Source organism: Zalophus californianus, chromosome X, assembly GCF_009762305.2.
Source record: "Zalophus californianus isolate mZalCal1 chromosome X, mZalCal1.pri.v2, whole genome shotgun sequence".
Lineage (NCBI taxonomy): Eukaryota > Metazoa > Chordata > Mammalia > Carnivora > Otariidae > Zalophus > Zalophus californianus.
Genome location: NC_045612.1, coordinates 99,777,299 through 99,783,891, shown reverse-complemented (window position 1 = coordinate 99,783,891; position 6,593 = coordinate 99,777,299). Strand labels below are relative to the sequence as shown.

Below are 6,593 nucleotides of genomic sequence, written 5' to 3'. Positions count from 1 at the left end.
CAAAGAAGCCTTTGGTATTTAAATAGGGATCATGGTCAATCGATGGATCAATTTTTTTTAAAGATTTTATTTATTTATTTGACAGAGAGTGAGAGAGAGAGTGGCAGGCAGAGGGAGAGGGAGAAGCAGGCTCCCTGAAGAGCAGGGAGCCCAATGTGGGGCTCGACCCTAGGACCCTGGGATCATGATCTGAGCCACCCAGGCGCCACACAATGGATCCATTTGAAAGAGTACTGCCATTTTAACAATATTAAGTCATCTGATGGATTAACATAGGATGTCTTCCTATTTATTTGGGTCTTCTTATATCCTTCAAAATTTTTTGTAGTTTTTAGAAGACAAATTTTCACTTTCTTTATTAAACTTATTCCTAAGTATTTTATTCTTTCTAATGCTATTTTAAACGGAATTATTTTCTTAGTTTCACTTTTTACTGTTCATTGTTAGTGTTTAGAAATACAATTAGTGCTTATATATTGCTCTTATATCCTTCAAACTTACTGAACCAGTGTATTAGTTAGAAAAGTTTTTGAGTGGATTCCTTAGAATTTTGTATGTACAAGATCAAGTGAGCTGCAACTAGAAATAGTTACATTTATTCTTTCCTAATCTGGATGCCTTTTTTTTTCTTACCTAATTTCCCTCCAATGTTAATGCAAGCAGCAAGGGTGGACTCCAACCTTGTTTTGTTGCTGATTTTAGAAGGAAAATATTCAGGATGTCACCACTGTATGTTCTAACTAATCACCACGAACTTCACGGCTTAAAACAAAAGAAATTTATTGTCTTTCAGTTCTGGGGGTCACAAGTCTTAAATGTTTCTCACTGGGCTTAAATCAGAATGCTGCAGAGCTACATTCCTTTCAGGAAGCTCTAGGTAAAAAATCAATGTTCTTTTCTTTTTCAGATTCTAGAGTCTCCTATTATTGTTTGGCCCATGCCCTCTTCCATTTTCAAAGCTAGCAATGGCCAATCAAGCAATTCTCATATCATGTACATCTGACACAGATTTTGCCTCCCTTCTCCACATTTAAGGATTCTGTGGTTACATTGGGCCCATAGAGATAAGCCAGGATGTCTCCCTATTTTAAGGTCAGCTGTTTAGCAACCTTAACTCCATCTGCAAATTTAATTATTTGTTGCCATGTAATGTAATTAGGCTGGCCATTGTTCTGCCTACCACAGTCTGTTTTCTGGCACTTGAAAATCCATGTCTGTCCTGCATGCAAAATATCTTTGCTTTATCCCAACGTGCTCCCAAATATCAATAAATTGCAGCACCAATGCAAAGTCCAAAATCTCATCTAAATCTTGTCACCTCAAAAGTCTCAAATCTAATAATCTAACCCATTTAAATCAGGTATGGGTAAGGCTCTGGGTATAATTTTTCTTGAGGCACAATTCTCCATATGTAATCCTGTAAACTTAAAAATCAAGTTACCTGCTCACAAAATACCCTTGTGGGAAGGTATAGAATAATAACTATAGACATATGCATTAAAAACGGAAGAAAATGGAAATTATTAAAGGAGTCACCCATCTCAGCAAATTGAAAATCTAGCAGGGCAAATTCCATTTGGTTTCAAGGCCTGGGAATAATCCTCTGTGATTTTTGGGTCTGCAATCTGACCTTAAGGCTCCTCTCTCTGAGTCATTCTTCCTTTCTCATAAAGGGTAACTCGTGTTTGCAGCTGGGTAATTTTTATCAGTCTGTTTACCATCTGTAGTATTTTGTGAGTACAATAACCATCTTTTATTTTGGCTCTGTCACACTTTTAATCCTAGCTGGCAGTGTTTCTGCTAGTATAAAATTCTCAAGAACCTTATGGGTTACCCACATATGTCACAAGAATTCATTCCTTTTGACAAGAGACTCCTCCATAGATTTTTCTTCAATACTTCCATCTCTATTTTTGGCTTCTACTAGGATGGCTGAAGGATTGTATGTGTCACAAACTTTTCAATATCTTAAAACACAACTCAATACTCTGTCATTTTGGTCTTTCAAAGGTATTAGCAAAAACTTTCCAGCCACACACTGTTTTTTCATTAGAGCACTCTTTTATAACAGTGATTCTTAATTTTAGCATCTTTTGCAATCAGGACAAGTGAAGAATTTCCCAAATCATAAAGTCTTGGTTCCTTTTTGTTTAACAGTTCTTCCCTCAATTTATCTTTCTCCTCTTACATTTTACTATAAACAAGGAAATACTAGACTTTGCCTTCAAAACTTTACTAGGAAATCTCAGCTAAATAGCCAACTTCAGCACAGAAACTTCTGCTTTCCTCATAACTAAAGGGCACAATTCTGCTAAATTTTCCATCACTATATAATAAAGATTCCCTCTCCTCCATTTTCCAATAACATGTTCTTCATTCTCTTCTACACCTTCAACAGCAGAACTTTTAACATCCATATTTCTATCATCAGTCTGTTTTTGATTAAATAGTCTCTAATATGTTTTCTCTACCAAACTCCTCATGTCCTTCTAAGTTCTCAATAGCAAAGGTGTTAACATCTATATTTCTACTAACAATCTGTTCAAGATAATGTAGGCATTTTCTATCATGCTTCTCAAAATTTTCCATCCTCTGCCCACTGCTCAACTGCAAAGCTATATAAACAATGTTAGGTAAGTGTTACATTAGCACCCCACTTCCAGATACCAAAATCCATTATTAGTTTCCATTAACCCAGTAATTAGAACTCACCAAGTTAATTAAACAGTTACATGAAGCAGTGCCTTTACATAACAGTATCTAACCAGAAAAGTAGAGTTACCCTAAGGGTAGTCTTTAAAGTCTAGGGCTAAAACAGCCAAATATATATCACTGAAGGAGAGGCCATCTCTCAAACAATGCCCCCCTTTCCATGCTGCAGTCCAGAGGAACTTCATAACCTAATTCTAAAAAACACATTTACCAATCCCATGGTATGCAGGTCCATCAATGTACCTCCTTGCATTTTGTCATACTAATGACCACACTACATAAAACTTACTGTTGAAGACAGTATGACTCTATATCATACTATCCCTGTGAAATTAATGCATAAAAAATTGCTACTTGTCTCTATCCCAAATCCACAATTTCCTATGACTTATGGTTTTCACTCTTACTATTTTGTGCAGCATCAAAACCTGCACTATTGCTCCAAACCAATCAGAAACTGGAGGAGCTGCAGAACATCTACTGATTTCTGTAAGACATATTTTAGTACACAAAGTATCAACACAAACTTTGTCCTAATACACCCCAGTCACAAGGAGAAAGTCCAGACTCAGAAAATATTTACACCATCCAAATTTTCAAACCCTGGAAACCAATTTATCAGATTGCTCAAGTTTATAAAAGTAGTCAGCTACATTACAGTTTTCAAAAATTTCTTCCAACTATTCCTATCCATAGAATTTAACAACCCTCCATACCTCATCATTCAGCACCAACATTCATTCACCCAATACAACATATGATGAAGGACAAGAAGCCATAATATATAAATATGATGTGATATTGCACTAAATTCACAACCATTTCAACATATGTAACAATGGAAAAGATACAGATCAACAGTCTGGTCAAGATACTCAACTCCCTGTGCCACTCTGACTAGACTGAAGGAATGTGAGAGAGTAAAGTTTTCAGCTCTATTTTTGGCTTCTTTAAGCCTTAAAACCCCCTTCCTGTATCAAGTTTCTGACAAGTATGATTCCAACAGATTTTGTCTTACCTACATTTTTTGGTCAATCTTTATTCAAATATAAATCCTGCCCCAGTGATCTCTATCCCTTAGAATCATTGTTTGTTTATGGCTCCTCATTATCTCTGAACTGACATAACACAGCCTAGAGAAGAATGCGTAGCATAGAAAGAAATAGAAGCTACAGTTCAATTTTCCCCCTAGAAAAGATCTCTGTGAGTATGCTCTTTTTTTTTTGGCTTTTTAATTTAATTTTATTATGTTATGTTAGTGAGTATGCTCTTGAGTGGAGAAATAAATACTGAGCAACATGAATGTTTCTTTTTAATCTGATATATTATTTTTCTGTGTATCATATTCCAACTGATATGAAAATAGAAATAAAAATATGCAATCTAGATGTAGTCTTCAGGACCAGATTCAAATATAGATCAAAGTACAAGTTTGTTATTCAATAACAAATATTTGTTTCATTAAAATCCTCAAATGTGTGGACTGAAATTTCAGCTTTACTTAGTTTACTAAAGGTTTTATGAAATACTCAAATTGTAAATTTAAAATTTAAACTACCTTCGGCAGTGCTGCCAATGCCCCGGCAGAGAAGCTGAGGTCATCATCAAATTTGAAATATTTAAAGTGGATACAAAACTGTTTCAGCAATGCAGACAATTAAGGGCATTGTTGTGGGTGATGGTGCCATTGGTAAAAACATGTCTCCTGATATCCTACACAACAAACAAATTTCCATCTACATATGTACCGACTGTTTTTAACAACTATGCAGTCACAGTTATGATTGGTGGAGAGCCATATACTCTTGGACTTTTTGATACTGCAGGGCAAGAAGATTATGACAGACTACGGCCACTGAGTTATCCACAAAGAAATGTATTTCCGGTCTGTTTTTCAATGGTCTCTCCATAATCATTTGAAAAGGTGAAGGAAAGATGGGTGCCTGAGATAACTCACCACTGTCCAAAGACTCCTTTCTTGCTTGTTGGGACCCAAATTGATCTCTGAGATGATCTCTGTATGAATGAGAAACTTGCCAAGAACAAACAGAAGCCTATCACTCCAGAGACTGCTGAAAAGCTGGCCCATGACCTGAGGCAGTCGAGTATGTGGAATGTTCTGCACTCACATGGAAAAGCCTAAAGAATGTATTTGATGAAGCAATACTGGCTGCCCTGGAGCCTCCCGAACCGAAGAAGAGCCGCAGGTGTGTGCTGCTGTGAACATCTCTCCAGAGCCCTTTCCGCACAGCTAGTATCAGCATTGTACTAAAAACAATGTTAAATCAAACTAAAGATTAAAGATTAAAATTCATTTTTGCAAAAATGACAAATGCCCTGCACCTACCCACATGCACTCGTGTGAGAAGGCCCATAGGTATGGTCCCCTTCCCCCTCTCAGTACTAGTTAATTTGAGTAATTGTGTATTGTCAGAAAAGTGATTAGTACATTTCTGTTTTGTCATTTCAAAAAAAATTATTATTTTTTTGTTTAAAAGCAAGGCTTGCTTGTGATGACTCTGTAACAGACTAATTTGGGTTGTTGAAGCTGCTCCTGGGCTCCATCCACTCTAGAAAATGATCTGGGACATTAGGTTTGTTTATCCCCCCCTTTTTTTGCTGGGGGGCAGGGTGCAGGAGTGTGTGGGGGGTTTGTTTTTATTTAGTCATGTTTTTAAAATTCATTTACCGTTGGACAACCCTTAAGGGGAGGAGGACAGATTGATTCTACATTCCACTTCCTAGATCTAGTTTAGAAAACTTGTTCCCCACCTGGTGCTCTTAGGAAGGAGTATAGTAAATGCCTCATTTAATAACATACTCCTTTTTGAAAGTTGCCTTTTCTCTCCACCCTTGATTAGGTCCAGTATTGGATGAAACTCATGAGAGTGGGTAGAAACTGTCTTGCTCCTCCTCTTTTCTATGATCCACTATATATGTGACTGTGACTTTCAAAGAAATTTGTTTGCCATTTGCTGATTTTTTTAAATTAATTTCTAACTTCTTTCACTGATAAATGAAAAAAGGTACTGCACCTTTTGAAATACACCAAATGGACTGAGTACATAATTAAAAAGCATTTTTCTCTGTCAAATAAATATAAAAAAATAAAATTTAAACTATCTTCAACACAATACAGACACATGCACACTTAAAATAAAGAAATAAAATTTCTAGTAATGATTATATAAAGTCCACACCTGCAATAGACTGTGTGTTAAGGTGCAAGATCCAATGATGATATTACCATACAAATCATGAGTTTCAAATTCAATATTAAGAAGAAAAATGTTCACAAATACATCCTAAGTTCTTTTATCATTTTATCTGAAATAAATATGTAAAAGAACCATACAGAAATTCCAACATTAGTAAGCACTGGGGTGTTTTGCTCCTAATTGGTTTTCCTGAGTGTTTTAAGTTAAATGGGTTCTTAAAAATATTTTATTATGATATACATATATTGTCAGTAATATTAAAGCAAACCAAATAGTAGGAATATCAGTTAAGATTCTGTGTTCTTGGTTATCCTCTTCCGTTCCTCTAAAATGAGAATTATGTAAGTCTACCAGTGCTGAGATTCTAACAAGTGGATAGCAGTTTAAGAGTAAAATTTTCTGGGTGATTGGGTGGCTCAGTCAGTTAAGCACCTGCCTTTGGCTCGGGTCATGATCCCAGGGTCCTGGGATGGAGGCCCACATGGGGCTCCCTGCTCCACAGGGACTCTGCTTCTTCCTGTGCCCCTCCTCTGACTCATTCTATCAATATCTCTCTCTCTCAAGTAAAGCTTTCTTTTTTCCCAGGAGTGTGGGTGGGGTCTATAATTTCTTCACCTGAAATATTTCTACTTTTTGAAATAGTTTTATTTTAGCATATATTAT

The 6,593-nt window shown here is 36.2% G+C and overlaps 1 pseudogene; it reads left to right on the top strand.

Annotated features, from left to right (window-relative positions):
• The first annotated feature begins 4,359 nt into the window (after positions 1-4,359).
• Positions 4,360-4,935, top strand: LOC113931173 (annotated as a pseudogene).
• The last annotated feature ends 1,658 nt before the right edge of the window (positions 4,936-6,593 follow it).